This window comes from Monodon monoceros, unplaced genomic scaffold (assembly GCF_005190385.1).
Source record: "Monodon monoceros isolate NGI ecotype Baffin Bay Population unplaced genomic scaffold, NGI_Narwhal_1 Super_Scaffold_14, whole genome shotgun sequence".
Classification (NCBI taxonomy): Eukaryota; Metazoa; Chordata; class Mammalia; order Artiodactyla; family Monodontidae; genus Monodon; species Monodon monoceros.
This window is the reverse complement of record NW_021703770.1, coordinates 36,963,565-36,982,866: the sequence shown is the minus strand read 5'-3', so window position 1 is coordinate 36,982,866 and position 19,302 is coordinate 36,963,565. Positions and strand designations below refer to the sequence as shown.

Sequence of the window (19,302 nt, the reverse complement as noted above, 5' to 3'; positions counted from 1 at the left end):
TATATATATACATTTTTTTTTTTTTTGTACACGGGCCTTTCACTGTTGTGGCCTCTCCCGTTGCGGAGCACAGGCTCCGGATGCGCAGGCTCAGCGGCCGTGGCTCACGGGCCCAGCCGCTCCGCGGCATGTGGGATCTTCCAGGACCAGGGACGCGAACCCGCGTCCCCTGGATCGGCAGGCGGACTCTCAACCACTGCGCCACTAGGGAAGCCCACCAAGGGACATATATTTTCACACATTTATGACCAGTTTATTTTTCCCCAAGCAGGGTGTGATGCTGAATTATATTTTTTCTTTCCTGCATCATCCGTTTCCTGGATTACATTCAAGTAAAGCTCAAAATAGACTTGCATACGGGTTGGAAATTTAGTTGAGATTTGAAAAATCTAACATAGAACTTGGGATTATAATTGTAAAATGCTTAAAGGAGGTCTTATAAACACTGATTTATCTGTTAGGTTTACTAATGAATTAAAATCTTAACTTCATTTATGTCTCACCTCTGAACTCATTTAGATAAGAGTGCAGAGTATTTTGGTTTGAGTATTTTGTTTATTTTTGAGTTGATTCGATTTTGTAATTGTCCTGATTAGTTATTGGATAAAGTTTTATATTTGGTAAGTCAGTGTCACTGCACATCAAACAAGGGCAAAGCTCTTGCTTGTCTTGCAGATTAAAAAGAAATGACATGATACCTACCTTCAAGCAACTATTATCTACCTTTTGATTGTTTAGGGTAATTGCACCTGGGTTGAGCCCATATTTAACATATGCATTCTTTGTAAACTATGGATCAGTTTGTTTTTGTCTGAATCTAGTTAAATGTATCTAGCAATCAAAACTGCACAAGAACTACAGTTGAGAAGGATAAGAAGAACCTCTTGTAGAAGAGAAGTTACTGCTTTCCTAGAAAAAAGCCTTCCCTGAAGTGGCACAGTATGCTAGAGAGAAACCAGAATTAGACACTGGATTTTCATACTTTTTAGTTTTCCTTCGCCTGCTCTGCAAGCAAAGACTTCCGAATATTAAAATGTACAAAAGAAACAAAGAGCAAGAAATTGTTTAGAACCTGTATAGGCTATTGATATTTATATCACGGGAGAAAGAAATCTTACATTTCATCCAGTTTAATTCTCCATACTTTATAAGCTTTGGACTCTTAAAGGGGAGAGCTAGACCTTATACTATGTGTTCAGTTGATCAAATAGTCTTAGCTGATGAATGAAAGAGGTATACAAGTGTTGGGATGATTTTCACCGTGTTCTTTTGGATTCTGCCTTTTCAGTATGTAACAATGGGTTTTGGAGCTAGAATTGACTTGTCCAAGATCACATAGTTAGTTAGTGGTGGAGTTACACGTTGGGCCCAGGCTATCTGATTTGTTGCTATTTTCTTCTTACCATAACACATTCCCTTTTTGGCTCCGTCCTCTCCCTTATTCCCTACACTAATGATTAGCACCTAATACACTTACTTCTGCCACATGTTTGATAAATAAATGAAATTCCAAGTGGAACATACATTATATGTTATATACTCTGCATCGGTGTGTTTTGCGCAAAATGAATATTTAAAGTGATGTTGAGATAATTTCAGAATTTCCAGCAAAAGATGTGCTCCTGCTAACTTCTTTATTGTCTGTGTACCTTTTGGCTGATTAGGGGAGGAGGCCTGAGAGCACTAGGATCTGGAAGACCCAGAGAGAGAGAGACTGAAGTCAAGTTGATTTGTAAATCTTGGGAAGATTGTGGAGACTTGCAGGCAGAAAAGGAGATAAAAACTTCATGGAGATAAGAATCAAAACTGGAAGCGAAATCCTCATGAATTACTACCACATTTTATGTAGGTAGCAAACTGCTGTTGTAGGTTGAGGGGAGAAGAACATTCTTTGGATTTTTATACTAAAATTATGTCAGAGCCTTCAGGGAAAAATGTCTATGGAACTGAGGGCCCAGGTAGAAGCACTTTTTGCCAGCATTGGATAATCTTCTAACATTTTTCTCTTGAGTACTGACGTCAATCTTAGTGTAATAACATGAATATATTTTGAGTCCTAGTTTTTCAGAAAATAAGTCTGTGGGATGATATTTTTAAGAATTGAATTTTGTTAAAAGACAATAACATGAGAAATTACTACAGTGATCTCCTACTGTGTGCTTAGAACTATGGTAGGCGTTTCCCATTTATTGCCTATAATTGTCTCACAACTGCTAGGCGGTATTACTTGCCATGGCTGTATTTTAGGTGACAGAGCAGAAGTCAGATCCTCAGTTTTTCTAGCTTTAAATAGCCCTGGCTTGATACTGTAATCTTTCAAGACAGCAGTGAGAGTGTTTAAATGTATAATCACTTTTTAAAGCAATCTGATGGGTGCAGCCCCTGTTAGTGATGGGTCAGACCCTTCATTTGCATTGTTGGGCTAATATTCTAGGTCACACATTTCCTGATTTCTTTACCAACATTTAGCATCTTACCTCAAAGGCTTCTCTCCCCAAGCTTCTGTCTGTGGAGAGAATGGGAGAACTGAGTGTAGAATGAATAGGAATCTCTTTAAATACCAGATCTGCTGGTGTCTGGCTGTAGGGCTTTCAGCAGGTTACTTAGTCTCTCTGGGCCTCAGTTTTCTCATCTGTGAAAAGAAGATGAGTCACAGTAGCAGCTCATCGAGATGCTATGAGGATTAGAGTTCCTGCACGTCAAGCATTTAGGAGAGTGCCTGGTGTAGAATAGGCACTAGTCTCCTGCTGACGCTAATTGAAATGGATGGCTAATTAGGTGTGCTGATCGAAGAAGAAAGCATCCTCTTTTGAGGTTTTGAAACTGAGACAGAAAAGAATGATGGTGCCACTGACCAGATGGGAAAGACAAAAGGAGAGGCTGAATTTTTTTCTTTTTTTTGTGTGGCTGTTGTTTTTTGGTGAAAAGAGGTGGTGTTTTACCTCTTCAGCTCTTGTTCTCATCTGGAGAGTGAAGAGCAGGTTCTAGGTCAGTGGTTCTCAGCTTTTCCTGCACATTCAACACATTCAGGGAGCTTTTCAAAGCTCTCTGTACCTGAGCCCCACCCAGAACCTATTAAACCAGAATCTCTGGGGATGGGGCCCAGCCAGCTGGAGCGCTCCCCAGGTGATTCTAACTTTTGGAAGATTTGAGAAGAGAACTGTTTTGGGTGCTTTTGTCATCTCCTCCAGCTCCGGAGGAAGTCGGGCACTCAAGATTTTGTCTTCTTAAACCATGCCCTCCACTGCCTGTGACCCAGCCACGTGGAATACAGTGGCTTCCCGGCACAGTCTAAGCTGTGTAGAATTGGGAAGTGCTCGCTCCATCTGAGCTTTTTCCTCTTCTACCCTTCTCTTCAACATCTCTTTCTCTTGGGTTATACTCTTCTGGTAATTATGTCGGTGGATTAGGATGCCATTTGAGAGGTCTTTAGACAGAAGATTATACATGTGTAAATGAAATTCATCTAAGGATGTCTTAAAAAATTTGAAATATTTCCCTTGCCTTTTGAAAACTCTGCTTGGTGGAACAAAGGGTGCCTGTCCTCTTGGCCTGGTTGCAGAAAAGCATGTTGGGTCAGCTTATTAGATTTGCCTGAGTTCACGCTTTGAGCAGAGAGATGGTGTGTTTTTCTGATTGAAAATGTATTCTAGGGCTTGTCTGAATGTACTGGTCATGTATAAGCCGAGCACACGTGTCTTACTGATGGCCCTCTTATTGTAACTGCACTTCAGCTACTTGAACCTGGTTCAAGTCGAATTAATTCCATGAAAATAGACTGTTTCCGGTTGGAGTTGGGAAGAGAGAGTGCTTTAGGCTGTCCTGTGAATAAGACATCTGAGTTGTCTTTAGTTCTTTCTTAAGTAGAAAAGCAGCAGCCCATTATCTAATCTATTCATAGTTTACTTTGTTCAGATATCTAATTTGGGAGCATGTTTGCCCTCACTCAACTCTGAACACAATTTTCCATCCCTTGAATAAAAGAGGATCTCTTTAATTGACTCAGGGGGAAAAAAACCTTGTTTAAGAATGCTGGAGTTCTCAAAGCTTTTAAAAACAGCTCTGCAGGATAACATTAAAATGCTGACCCTTTCGAAACTACCACTCAACATGTATCTGTCCTACAATACAGATGGAAGAAGTATTATTCTGAGCAAGCTGTGAAAGGGAGCCATTTGCTATGATTCATAGGCTTTTAAACCCAATGAGTCTGTAATATCCAGAAGAAAATGTATCGTTACTGTTTATTATTTTGGCGACAATAGGGTTAAATCTGTCTTTACAAAGTATTAAGCATGCACAGAGACTAGTCTTAGAAATCAAGGAAGTGGAAATGTGAATTCTACTCCCCTCCCCCAGTGTATCCCCTGATAGATGTTCCGGAGCATTAATAGAATAAAATTGGCAGATAAAGGCATTTGTTCTCAGTGGAAATTGAGGTCTGTTGCAGGAGTCATTAACTCTAGCTTTGGACGAGCGGTTCTTAAAGTGTGGATGGATCGCGGCATCTTTATCACCTAGGATCTTGTTAGAAATGTGGGTTCTGGGCCATACTCCAGTCCAACCAAATCAGAAATCTGGGGGTGGGGCCCAGCAATCTGAGTTTTTAAAAGCCCTTCGGGTGATTTTTGTGGCATGCTAGAATTTGAGAACTACTGAGAAATGGTTCTCATCCCTGACGGTACAGGCACCACTAAAGGAGGGCCCCTAGTGGTGGGCCCCAGATATCAGTGTTTTTTTTCTTTAAAGCTGCCTTGGTGATTCTACTGTGCAGGCAGGCTTGCAGACCACTGCTTTAGGGCGCTGCTACTCAAAATGTGGGCACTGGACCAGCAGCCTGAGCATCACCTGGGAGCTCATTAGAAATATAGAACCCCAAACCCCATCTGAGACTGCTGACTTCTAATTTGCATTTTAACAAGACTCTCGGTGACTCATAGCCACATTATAGTTGGTAAAACACTACTTTATAGAAATAGTGAGTTTCCCTTAAAGAAGTCAGTCCCTAGAATGCCCTTAATTTACAGTTTTGAGGGGAGGCAGAATAGCTGCTTTGGCTTCTGTCTGGTATTGACTCAGGGAAGCAGGCAGTGATGAGGACGCAAGGGATGGCTCCATAGCTACTGCTTAGGAGATCCTGGGACCATGAGGTATAACAGTAGCCCATAAGCCATTATCATTTAAGCAGTTAAGACACTCCCCAGTGCAAGTAATAAAACTCCCAATTCAGACTGGCATAAGAAATAAAAAGAAACTTTTTGGCTAAGATAATGGAGAAGTCCAGGAGTAGTTTTGTCTTCAGGCTGGGCTGCATCGAGAGGCTTAAGTATCAGGTCTTGGGTTTTACATGTCTTTCAGTGCAACTTTCCTTTCTTAGGTTTACTCCCAGGACTTCTCCTAATTAAGGTAACAGCTCAGCTGTTGTTAAAAAGAGATTTCCCCAAATATAGTGGCTTAAAATAGCTGTTTTATTTCCCTTTGACATAACAGTCCAAAGACAGATCTGGTGGGATGGTTTTACCATGTTCCCATGCAGCTCTTATCTGTGGCTCCAAGGTGGCTGCTTCATCCTTCCCGTCTCCCAGCCAGGAGGAAGAGTCAAAGGGTGGACATGCACATTCCTCCTTAGGCCACAGCCTGGAAGTGTAGTGTCACTTCCACTTACATCCCATTGGTCAGAGTATAGTCATGGCTACACAAGATGCAGTGCGGGTTGGGAAATGTCTCTACGTGGGCAGCCACGTGCCTAGTAAGAATCTGGAGAGGTCGTATTACTAAAGAAGGGACGATTTTGGATATTGACGACAACCGGGAGAAACCACTCCCCTTGTGGTGGCAAGATGGGGTATGGCAACTTCAGGTTAGCAAACAGCCTGTCTTCTCAGCAGTTGTAGTAGAAAGAGCTTCTCTTTCCCAGTTATTCTAGTAAGAATCTGAAAATAGCTTTTCAGTAACTCTTTTTTTTAAATATAAGTTTATTTATTTATTTGGCTGTGTTGGGTCTTCGTTGTTGCTGTGCGTGGGCTTTCTCTAGTTGCAGTGAGCGGGGGCTTCTCTTTGTTGCGGTGCGTGGGCTTCTCATGGCAGTGGCTTTTCTTGTTGCAGAGCACGGGCTCTAGAACACAGACTCAGTAGTTGTGGCACACGGGCTTAGTTGCTCTGCGGCATGTGGGATCTTCCTGGACCAGGGCTCGAACCCGTGTCCCCTGAATTGGCAGGCAGATTCTTAACCACTGGGCCACCAGGGAAGTCCTGTCATTGACTCTTTTTTTTTTTGCGGTTCGCGGGCCTCTCACTGCTGTGGCCTCTCCCGTTTCGGAGCACAGGCTCCGGATGCGCAGGCTCAGCGGCCATGGCTCATGGGCCCAGCCGCTCTGCGGCATGTGGGATCTTCCCGGACCGGGGCACGAACCCGTGTCCCCTGCATCGGCGGCGGACTCTCAACCACTGTGCCACCAGGGAAGCCCCCCCGTCATTGACTCTTGACTGGCTTGACCTGACTGCCTCTGGCCTAGGTAATATGCATCATCCCTGGAACTACAAGTGGAGGAAGAGCCTGAATCCCCTTGGACTGTGATAGGAAAGGATTGGCTCCCCAGATAAAAATGGAGTGACTGTTACCTGAGGGAGGAGAATGAATGCTGTCAAAATGGGACACCTTTTTTCCCCTTCACCTGTGCTCTGGCTCTTACTACAGTAACTTTTCTCTCCTCTTTCAAGCCTGACCTTCACCTTACCTGATTTTGCCAGGGTAAGATATTTGACACACACAACAGTTTGCCTTGGGGCTTACACCCCTGATGACCATATCTTGGAAGTAGGTTCATATCTCGGAAGGGGGGTCATATCTTGGAAGGGAGGTGGTCGTAACTTGGAAGTGGAGGTCGTAACTTGGATGTGGGTTCAGGCATTGCCCTTCGTCCAGGTAAAAACTCCAGTATTCATCTATTTAGTGACAAATTAAGTAGCAGGCATAGTATACAGTGAGCTTACTCTTTTAACTGGCATTTGGACCTAGACAAGAAAGGGAAGTGGAGAACTTGGGGGTGCTAAAGCCAGGGGTGGGGGAGTATTTACTGTCAACTTAGTCGTGTATGGAATATTTGAAGATTATTGGCACATTAGATAAAAGGCATTTAAAAACAAATATTTTGATGAATTTAATAAACATAGGAGACTGCAGCAATGTACTTTTGATGTCTTATTTTAATGATTGGTAAATATTGATAAAGGAGAAGATAAATTTGTTTATCTTTGACTGATTGGTAAACTTTTTTTTAAATATTCTAAATGAAATGGTTTGCATCTTTAACTGCAAAAGATTGTATAAATAGAGGCCATCATCAAACAGTGATGAGTGTTATAAAAATGATGAATTGTGCTGTGTTTACCTCTCATTCTGAAGGTTTTGTTTCCTTTAATATATATATATATATATATATATATATATATATATATATAAAATAACTTACTCATTGCATAGAAGATTTGAGGTGATTTCCAGAATGCAAACTTTTCCACAAACTTCAGAAGAAATGATATGTTGTTGAATTCTAGGAAACAGGAGCATTTTAAAAGTATACCATGTTAAAAAAAAGTTGTAACAGTTAAATGATAGAAAAATAATGCATAATATTCAAGATAACATGCTATTTCCAAGCCTCTTAACTGAATGCTTATTGCTTATTGCATTATTGTCCTTTTTAATAAAAATGTGGATTGCAGGTACATCTGATGTAAATGAATTAAAATTTCATTTGCCCAGAACTTTGTGTATTGCGTTAATAAGATTTACCCAAAACACTATTGTTGGTTTAATAAATATTAAGAGATGCCTCTTAGTGTTTGCCATTTTTCTCCCTGGGCATTAACTACTCTGTGAGTCTTTACCAGACCGCTTGTGTTGTTTTGTGCCTTGAGGTATAAATAGAGACAGAAAACCTGGAAATTCAAACAAGTTCCATACAATAAACTATTCGCAGATGTGTTTAGTATTCATTCAGGAAAGCCTTTTAATCTATTTCGTATAAAACTACTTTCTTTTAGCATCTACATGTGCAAGAGCTTGTATTTATTTTACTGGAAATTTAAAAAACAATAATAAAAACATTTTCTGGAAAGCGTTATCATCTAACAAGTACTAGGAAGATATAATGTGATGACTCACATCTGACCCTTTGCCTTCTTGGATCTTATATCCTTTTGGACAATTAGGAACGAAAGGGGTGGTAGCTTCCAAAGAGACAGATGTTGATTGAATAAAAGGAAGCCCTTTCTAAAAGGCAGGCAGGGATAGAATAGACCACTTCAGAAGTAGTGAGGGCCCCAGCCTGGAGGTAAGTAAGCATGTGCTTGGATGGCCTTTTGGGATTTTTAGAGGAGATTCGAAGCATTAGCTGGCTGGGAAATGAGCTGACCTGTATAGCTTCCTTCTAACTTTAGATTCTATTGTTCTTATAATATTTTGAAGTTAAACGCCAAACAACTTAAAATATATTTTATTTCCTGATAACTTGGTCTTAGACTAGACATCATTTGTTGCCTTAGTTGAAGGAGTATGGCACTCTAGGGCCAATTTTCTGTTAAACTGTTGGCAAGATGTCTATTTGCCAACTTGAGGGGACAAGTAGCAATTGAAATTTGCCATTGCCTCAAACTTCAAGTGACCCTGACAGGTACTTAAATCAGGCAGAATGGCCATCATGACTGTCTGCTGTGAGCCAGAGAGGTGTGGACCTGGGAGATGAGGCAAACTCAAGTCACAGCAAGGGGCCAGGACTTGAGGGCAGCGGAAGAGTCTTCAAAGGAGGAGAGGTAGACGGTCTCCAAGCCAGCATGAAGAGTATCAGGCAAAGAGGCCACTGTCCCAGGCTGTCAGGGATGTGGAAGGTAGGCTTAGCCTCCGAAGCATTCATTCCCCCATCACTTTGTGACATGCACCAAGTACCTCTTCTTCGACTGGATGAGATGGTCATGCTGCGTCATGATCACCCATGACCCATGGGACATAGCACAAAGCTTTCCTTACGAGGCTTAAGCAACCACTGTGAAAAACACCACTGAAACAAATGATGGGCAGAAGGACTCTAGGTTAGGAACCATTTCTCTACCTCTTTACTCTTGTCCAGATAGCACCCCGTTCATGTTTACTTCTTTATTCTGCATGAAGCAAGAGAATGCTGGCCAGGTAGCCAGAAGACTTGGGTTCTTATAAGCTGCTTTCTCTGCCAGTAACCAGCAGTGACCTCTGGCACATCACTCAACCTCTTTTGTCTCATTTCCCCCATTTGTAAAACCCCCTGATCTCTGCCACCAAATGTGCTATAGTTCTATAATGGCTGCACTCTTTTTTTTTTTTTTAAGGAAATAATTTTTTTCTCCTCTCTACCTATTGCCTTGGAATGAAGTTTTTAAAATTCCAGTCCACATTTTAACATTTTGCTCTATTCTCTTCTCCTTTGTCAGCCAAGTAAATTGGTTACAGTTGTCATTTAGAATGCTATAATCTTTCATGACTAACCATTTCCTCTCAGGGATGCCACTCCATCTAGCTGTTATAGCTCAGATTTCTTCCTCCCAGATAGGAGGATGGAGGTTGCTTCTGAGTATGGGAAATAGAAGCTGGAGTAGGAGGTGAAGTTCTCACAGTAGGGAGAATGTTCTCCACCTGTTAGAGACAGGAAACAACTGGGGTGTGAAGGCCAGCTGTCCTTGTTCTGTGGATGGCAATTCCCAGCAGATTTTTTTCCTCATTTTTGGGCTCTGAATATTACGCGCTATACAGTTTCTTTGTCCTGGAATCTAATAGTTCTGTTAAAAACTGTGCAAGTGAATGCACTCTAGAAAGATACTGAGACTTTGAGTAGCTCAAGCATGGTATTCTGGGGGTCCCAATGAGTGACTGAACCTCCTCTTCTAAAGGCGAGCATTTCACCCAGCATGATTTATCCACAGACTTTCAGATTTGATTATCTCCCAAATGCCTATGAAATTGATGGCAAGCATTAGTATGAAAAATGCTGCCCAACTGTGATCACGACTGGCACACCGATTTATAGCTCATTAGCTCCAGGACTGCCCAGAGGAGGCTTTCCAGGTGGATGGGTCTCCTTGCCTAACGTGCTGTCCTCACACTGCCTGGATTGGAATCATCTTGGGGGAGGGAAAGGGGGGTTTGTTAAAAATGCACATTCTTGGTTCCCACCCTTGACTCTGCATTTTAATGTCTAAACACACTGAAGTTACAGAATGAACTGCTTTTGGCCAAAAAACTAGAAAGCTTGGAAGGACTTTCTGTGGACCCCACCTCTACGCTAATAACCTTTTTGGTGTTTTTAGTTCTGGTCTGAGGTCCTCTACAAAATGCAAAATTTGACACTGAGCTCAGGATCAAAACATACCTTGCATTGTCGGGAAATTATTTAGTTATTAAAAAAATAGTTTATTTGGCTGTGCAATAGGATCACTGGCAAACAGTCTGTCTTTTATGCTGCTTGCGGTTGATGTACATATATACATAGAATTTAATAGCTTTCTTAAGCTATAACTCACATACCACAAAGTCACCCATTTAACGTGTACAGTTTAGTGATTTTTAGTATTTTCACAGTTGTGCAACCTTTGCCCCAATTTGATTTTAGAACATTTTCATCACCTCCAAAGGAAACCCTCTACCCATCTACAGTGACCTCTAGTTCCATCCCCACCAAGTCCTAGGTAACCATTAATCTACCTTCTGTCTTTCTAGATTGTCTCTATAGATTTGTCTATTCTGGACATTTTGTGTAAGTGAAGTCATATAATATGTGGTCTTTCGTGACCAATTTCTTTCACTTAGCATAAACTGTTCAAGGTTCATCCATATTGGTGCCTGGATGAGTACTGCATTTCTCTTTTATTGCTGGATAATATTCCATTGTATGGAGGTACCAAATTTTGTTTACCCATCCATCAGCTGATGGACATTTGGGTTGTTTCAACTTTTGGGCAGTTATGAACAATGCTGTTTCGAAAATTCTTGTATAGGTTTGTGAGTGGACATGTTGTTTTGTTTCCCTTGGCTGTATACCTAGGCGTGGAATTGCTGGGTCATATAGTAACTCTATGTTTAACATTTTGAGGAACTGCCAAAGTGTTTTCCAAAGTGGCTGGAATATTTTACATTCCCACCAGTGGTGCACAAGGGTTCTCTGCATCTTTGCTAATACTTGTTATTTTCTGTCCTTTTTGATCATAGTCATGCTAGTGGGGGGTGACATGGTACCTCACTGTGGTTTTGCATTTAATGACTAATGATGTCGAGCATCTTTTTGTGTTCCTATTAGCCACTTGTATTTCCTCTTTGGAGTAATGTCTGTTTAAATCCTTTGCCCATTTAAAAATTGGGTTATTTGTCTTATTATTACTGAGTTTCGAGAGTTCTTTATATGTTCTTAATGCAAGTCCTTTATCAGATATTCAGTTTGTAAATATTTTCTCCCATTCTGTGGATTGTCTTTTCATCCTCTTGGTAGTGTACTTTGAAGCACAGAAGTATTCATTTTTATTAAGTCCTGTTTATCTAATTTTTCATTTGTTGCTTTTGGTGTCACATGTAAGGAACTGTTTCCTCACTGAAGGTTGCAAAGCTTTACTCCTATGTGTTCTAATAGTGTTTTTAGCTCTTAAGTTTAGGTTTGTAATCCATTTTGAGTTAATTATTAATTTTTGCATGTGTTGTGGAGTAGGGGTACAACTTTTTTTTTTTGGCATGTGGTTTCTAGTTGGTTCAACACATTTTATTAAAAAGAATATTCTTTCCCCCATTGAATTGTCTTGGCACCGTTGTCAAAAATCAGTTGACCATAAATGTAAGGCTTTATTTTTGAACTCTTGATTTTATTCCATTTATCTGTATGATCTATAAGTACTATATGTACATATTTATGTACATAAATAATGTGTGTCTCTCTATAGACACACCTATGGAAGGGGATCTTCAAACAAACTTGGTTGTGATGGATGTCTTTCCTTTGGCTTTAATTTAGGTGGTTAGGAAATGGGATGAATTAAAAAGTAGGAATGTAAGACATTAACTATATCAGGAGACTTGGCCATGAGGTCCCTCAAGCCTCGTTGAGCCCACTTGCCAGGGATACAAAGGGTAGCTAGCAGAGTGGTTGGATTGCTGTTAGTTTTTATTCTGTTTTTCTCCCTTCTGAAATGGAATGCATTTCTGAATGTTTGGAGTGGAGCACATTTTAGGTCTCTGGTCCCTGGCTTAGCCTTGCCAGTAAAAACTTGGTTAAGTGACCTTCCTGAGCTCTGACTGCCTCTACCCTGCCTACAGTTTCTGAGCCTGGGTTCCTTCAGCTGTGAAATGAAGGAGCTTGAGTAGATTCTGATGCTTCTCCCCAAGTCAGCTTGAAATTGTGTGATTTTTGTGCCTGGCCACCCTTTAAAAAATGGTATGTTTTATCATTGTCGCCTACACATATAATTGAAAGAGTAAAGACGTGTCCTACTAATGTTCTCTATTGGTGATTCTGATGAGAAGAGGCTGGGAAGCACATAAACGGTGGGATTGAAGTGATCAGTTCTCTTAGTTTAATGGTATAAAAAGCCTAGTCGTGTGCTTTCATAATATTTCTTGGTTATTTTAATTTTTAACGATAAAATGTGTGACATAGAAAAAGGAAAAAACAAAATTTTGCTGTGACACTGTGTACTTCTGCCTTGTGGATATAGTTAGAGAGACTGCCTTACCTTGAGAGCAGTTAACTTACAGATAAATAGGTGAAACTTCTTTCAGAAATGTCTTAATTTTATTCTTGGGTTCGTGGGAATTTTAGAAATAAAGGCTTTTAATTGTTCACAGCTGGTGCATGAATATAGTGGTAATAATAATTAGGAACAATATGGTTCACCTCTTAAGTTGTTAGTTTTAATCCACTAAATTTTTTTGATCTGAATTCCGGCAGCGTCTTCCAGTGGAACATTAGGTGGGGGTCCATCCTAGTTTTCAGTCAGGAAGTGTGCGTGTCTTGCCTTGTCTTGCCAATTTGTTAGAATGATTTCCATGGTTTGATTTGAATGTCTTCCACCTAAAAGCACATACACAAAACCAGCCCATACTCAACAAAATCCATCCAGACATCCTCACTACAGAGCCCTTGAGCAGAAGCAGTGAGTACCATGAGCCGGGATCAAGCATATCTGGGGAGCTTGGGGCCTCAGATGTGGCCCCTGCAGTTGGACCCTACCTGATGGAGATGGGAGCCTTGTTAGGAGAGGAAGTGAGCTTGAATTAAGCGCTTGTGAATGGGGGCTGAACCCCATTGTGGCGCTCATTACTTCCTTGGGATAAAAAACTCTTTCTAGGGCTTCCCTGGTGGGGCAGTGGTTGAGAGTCCACCTGCCGATGCAGGGGACACGGGTTTGTGCCCCGGTGCGGGAAGATCCCACATGCCGCGGAGCGGCTGGGCCTGTGAGCCATGGCCGCCGAGCCTGCGCGTCCGGAGCCTGTGCTCCGCAATGGGAGAGGCCCCAACAGTGAGAGGCCCGCGTACCGCAAAAAAAAAACAAAACCAAAAAACTCTTTCTATTCCCTGGATAGTAGACCCAAATCAGAAAGCTGATTTTTATAAGTTATTTATCCCTCCCACCTTGCTTTTTGTGAAGTCTTCAAATTCCAAAGTATTAAGACAAGTTATTGGTGGAGTTCATGCTCCATGGCTCCATCTTAGAGAAATTTTACTAAGTGATAAATATTTATTAGAGAATAAGTATTGGACACAGTGGTTAAGACTCTTTGTTTCCACTGCAGGGGGCGTGGTTACATCCCTGGTCAGGGGACTAAGATGCCACATGCCGTGAGGCGCAGACACGAAGAAAAAAAGAGAGAGAGAGAATAAGTATTAAAAAGCATGTATTCTTGAACAGTGATTTGGATGGAAGTAGTGTTCTGAGAAACTTTTTTTTTTTTTTTTTAGGATAATGAAGCTATTTTAGTATTATTTAAAATAAGAACAACCTTTAAACCGTATGAAGTGGGCAATAGGGGAGAAGCACGCCTTCCTGAGAAGGGTCTTCTCAGGGGCAAAGGCAGCAAGGGTGGGTGGGCAGGAGGGAGTGCAGGCCTGGACGTCAGCAGTGCTTCCTCGGGGCGGGCTCTGCAGGTAGGAGAGGTGGCTCTGGGGCTTGGCAGCTCCTGGCTGGAGTGGAGGGAGCTGGCCTGGCGGCCCGTGCCAGTGACTCAGGCAGGGGTAGGGCAGGGGTCAGCTGGGTAAAAGAAATGTGGGTTTGAGTGTCAGGAGGAGGTGGCCCTGGCTCTCAGGACTCAAGGGGGACGTCAGGCTGCAGGAGGCCCAGGCCCGGAAGTGCTGATCCACCCCCATCTCTCCAGCGAGGCTCTGTGACTGTGCCCTGGGCGGGTGGGGGGGGGGGGGCCCACAGCCGGGGGGGGGGAGACGGGGGAGGGTCAGGGCGGGGTGCTAAACAGGGTGGGGCTCAGTGTCCTCTTCTCGGAGGCGCTTGCACCCGGAGCAGATGCTGCTTCTCAGGGGCCCCGGCCTGGGCACAAAGACAGGGACCACTCCATTCCTCATCACGGGACGGAAGGCCGACAGCCTGGGCTCGGGGCTTTCAGACCTGGGAGGCCCGTCGGGCCGCCTTTGTCCTTCCTCGCGTCGGCTGAGGGCCCTCAGCGCGGTCTCCTCGGCACAGGGGTCTGGGGACTCCTGGCTGGGCGGACACGGGGACAAGCTGCTTAGGCTTTCAACGGGGGCGGTACGGATGTCCACCAGGCTCTGCGTGTGGCAGGAGAGGCGGGCGTTGCACCGGGACCTCATCGTGAAACCGTTGCCATGGCCGGAAAACCCCAGCCCTGAGGAGGTGCGGAGGGGCGGCCCGCTGGGAAAGCGCCTCCAGCCCTGGGGCGCCGAGGACCCGCGGACTGGGTAGTACTTCCAGCGGCGCAGGGCAGCGGGGAGCGGCCGCCTGCAGCGCAACCAGAGCTCGTGATCCTGGCGGCGGCGGCGGTAGCACAGGATTGGGCGCCCGTCCCGGCCCATCGGGAAGCAGGGCGGTCCGTGGACGGACCAGGTGCGTGGGAACCATGGGGACTGGTAGTTCTGGGCGTGGGCTGGCTGCGTGGCCTCGGCCACGTCCAGGTACATGCTCAGGTAGCTGCCCATGCTAGCGGGGTCGGATTTTCGACGGGCTTTGGCTTCTGGGAGGCCCCGAAGTCTGTAGACGCGAAGCTTACGGCGCTAGGCGACCGTTGGCATCGGGGTGTGTGACGTTCGTGGGGCGTCAGAACCTCTGGGCACGAGGTTCTGCGCGCGCCAGGCCGGGGCCTCGCGGACCCACCCGGGGCCTCGCGGACCCACCCGGGGCCTCGCGGATCCGGGGCCTCGCGGGGCGCCCCTGTGTTCTGAGCACAGGGGATCCTTCAGCTCCCACTGCTGGCCCAGGCGCTTGGCTCTGGGTGGCGGGGGAGCCCTCCACTTTTTGCCCTTGACATTTAAAGGGAGAAAATATAATAATTTGTACCAGGACCTGAAAATTGACTGAAGGGCACTCTCTTTCATTACTGTAAAAATGAACAAAATGCACTTGAATGCTCCTTTAAGGAAAAAGAGCGAATTTACTTGTATTTCTACAGAGGCTGTGTGCTTCTAGAATGGTTGCTAATGTCACTTTTTGTAATTTTATTCTTTTTTTTTTTTAACATCTTTATTGGGGTATAATTGCTTTACAATGGTGTGTTAGTTTCTGCTTTATAACAAAGTGAATCAGTTATACATATACATATGTTCCCATATCTCTTTCCTCTTGCGTCTCCCTCCCTCCCACCCTCCCTATCCCACCCCTCCAGGCGGTCACAAAGCACCGAGCCGATATCCCTGTGCCATGCGGCTGCTTCCCACTAGCTATCTACCTTACGTTTGGCAGTGTATATATGTCCATGCCTCTCTCTCGCCCTGTCACAGCTCACCCTTCCCCCTCCCCATATCCTCAAGTCCGTTCTCCAGTAGGTCTGTGTCTTTATTCCTGTCTTACTCCTAGGTTCTTCATGGCAGTTTTTTTCCCCTTAAATTCCATATATATGTGTTAGCATACGGTATTTGTCTTTCTCTTTCTGACTTACTTCACTCTGTATGACAGACTCTAGGTCTATCCACCTCATTACAAATAGCTCAATTTCGTTTCTTTTTATGGCTGAGTAATATTCCATTGTATATATGTGCCACATCTTCTTAATCCATTCATCCGATGATGGACACTTAGGTTGTTTCCATCTCCGGGCTATTGTAAATAGAGCTGCAATGAATATTTTGGTACATGACTCTTTTTTAATTTTGGTTTTCTCAGGGTAGATGCCCAATAGTGGGATTGCTGGATCATATGGTAGTTCTATTTGTAGTTTTTTAAGGAACCTCCATACTGTTCTCCATAGTGGCTGAACCAATTCACATTCCCACCAGCAGTGCAAGAGTGTTCCCTTTTCTCCACACCCTCTCCAGCATTTATTGTTTCTAGATTTTTTGATGATGGCCATTCTGACTGGTGTGAGATGATATCTCATTGCATTTCTCTAATGATTAATGATGTTGAGCATTCTTTCATGTGTTTGTTGGCAGTCTGTATATCTTCTTTGGAGAAATGTCTATTTAGGTCTTCTGCCCGTTTTTGGATTGGGTTGTTTGTTTTTTTGTTATTGAGCTGCATGAGCTGCTTGTAAATTTTGGAAATTAATCCTTTGTCAGTTGCTTCATTTGCAAATATTTTCTCCCATTCTGAGGGTTGTCTTTTGGTCTTGTTTATGGTTTCCTTTGCTGTGCAAAAGCTTTTAAGTTTCATTAGGTCCCATTTGTTTATTTTTGTTTTTATTTCCATTTCTCTAGGAGGTGGGTCAAAAAGGATCTTGCTGTGTTTTATATCACAGAGTGTTCTGCCTATGTTTTCCTCTGAGAGTTTGATAGTTTCTGGCCTTACATTTAGGTCTTTAATCCATTTTGAGCTTATTTTTGTGTATGGTGTTAGGGAGTGATCTAATCTCATACTTTTATATGTACCTGTCCAGTTTTCCCAGCACCACTTATTGAAGAGGCTGTCTTTTCTTCACTGTACATTCCCGCCACCTTTATCAAAGATAAGGTGTCCATATGTGCATGGGTTTATCTCTGGGCATTCTATCCTGTTCCATTGATCTATCTTTCTGTTTTTGTGCCAGTACCATACTGTCTTGATTACTGTAGCTTTGTAGTATAGTCTGAAGTCAGGGAGCCTGATTCCTCCAGCTCCGTTTTTCGTTCTCAAGATTGCTTTGGCTATTCGGGGTCTTTTGTGTTTCCATACAAATTGTGAAATTTTTTGATCTAGTTCTGTGAAAAATGCCAGTGGTAGTTTGATAGGGATTGCATTGAATCTGTAGATTGTTTTGGGTAGTAGAGTCATTTTCACAGTGTTGATTCTTCCAATCCAAGAACATGGTATAACTCTCCATTTATTTGTATCATCTTTAATTTCTTTCATCAGTGTCTTCTAATTTTCTGCATACAGGTCTTTTTTCTCCTTAGGTAGGTTTATTCCTAGATATTTAATTCTTTTTGTTGCAATGGTAAATGGGAGTGTTTTCTTGATTTCACTTTCAGATTTTTCATCATTAGTATATAGGAATGCCAGAGATTTCTGTGCATTAATTTTGTATCCTGCTACTTTACCAAATTCATTGATTAGCTCTAGTAGTTTTCTGGTAGCCTCTTTAGGATTCTCTATGTATAGTATCATGTTATCTGCAAACAGTGACAGCTTTATTCTTCTTTTCCCATTTGGATTCCTTTTATTTCCTTTTCTTCTCTGATTGCTATGGCTAGGACTTCCAAAACTATGTTGAATAAGAGTGGTGAGAGTGGGCAACCTTGTCTTGTTCCTGATCTTAGTGGAAATGCTTTCAGTTTTTCACCATTGAGGATGATGTTGGCTGTGGGCTTGTCATATATGGCCTTTATTATATTGAGGAAAGTTCCCTCTATGCCTGCTTTCTGGAGGGTTTTTATCATAAATAGGTGTTGAATTTTGTCAAAAGCTTTCTCTGCATCTATTGAGATGATCATATGGTTTTTCTCCTTCAATTTGTTAATATGGTTTATCACATTGATAGATTTGCGTATATTGAAGAATCCTTGCATTCCTGGAATAAACCCCACTTGATCATGGTGTATGATCCTTTTAATGTGCTGTTGGATTCTGTTTGCTAGTATTTTGTTGAGGATTTTTGCATCTATGTTCATCAGTGATATTGGCCGGTAGTTTTCTTTCTTTGTGACATCCTTGTCTGGTTTTGGTATCAAGGTGATGATGGCCTTGTAGAAGGAATTTGGGAGTGTTCCTCCCTCTGCTATATTTTGGAAGAGTTTGAGAAGGATAGGTGTTAGCTCTTCTCTAAATGTTTGATAGAATTTGCCTATGAAGCCATCTGCTCCTGGGCTTTTGTTTGTTGGAAGATTTTTAATCACAGTTTCAATTTCAGTGCTTGTGATTGGTCTGTTCATATTTTCTATTTCTTCCTGGTTCAGTCTTGGCATGTTGTGCATTTCTAAGAATTTGTCCATTTCTTCCAGATTGTCCATTTTATTGGCATAGAGTTGCTTGTAGTAATCTCTCATGATCTTTTTAATTTCTGCAGTGTCAGTTGTTACTTCTCCTTTTTCCTTTCTAATTCTATTGATTTGAGTCTTCTCCCTTTTTTTCTTGATGAGTCTGGCTAATGGTTTATCAATTTTGTTTATCTTCTCAAAGAACCAGCTTTTAGTTTTATTGATCTTTGCTATTGTTTCCGTCATTTCGTTTTCAGTTATTTCTGATCTGATTTTTATGATTTCTTTCCTTCTGCTAACTTTGGGGTTCTTTTTGTTCTTCTTTCTCTAATTGCTTGAGGTGCAAGGTTAGGTTGTTTATTCGAGATGTTTCCTGCTTCTTAAGGTGGGCTTGTACTGCTATAAATTCCCTCTTAGAACTGCTTTTGCTGCATCCCATAGGTTTTGGGTCGTTGTGCCTCCATTGTCATTTGTTTCTAGGTATTTTTAATTTCCTCTTTGATTTCTTCAGTGATCACTTTGTTATTAAGTAGTGTATTGTTTAGCCTCCATGTTTTTGTATTTTTTACAGATCTTTTCCTGTAATTGATATCTCGTCTCATGGTGTTGTGGTTGGAAAAGATACCTGATACAATTTCAGTTTTCTTCAATTTACCAAGGCTTGATTTGTGACCCAAGATATGATCTATCCTGGAGAATGTTCCATGAGCACTTGAGAAAA

General features: G+C 42.4%; 1 protein-coding gene across 1 annotated transcript in view; it reads left to right on the top strand.

The window, feature by feature from the left end:
• Positions 1-19,302, top strand: part of SDC2 (syndecan 2) — a 121,729-nt gene that overhangs the window by 12,765 nt on the left and 89,662 nt on the right. The window lies entirely within an intron of this gene.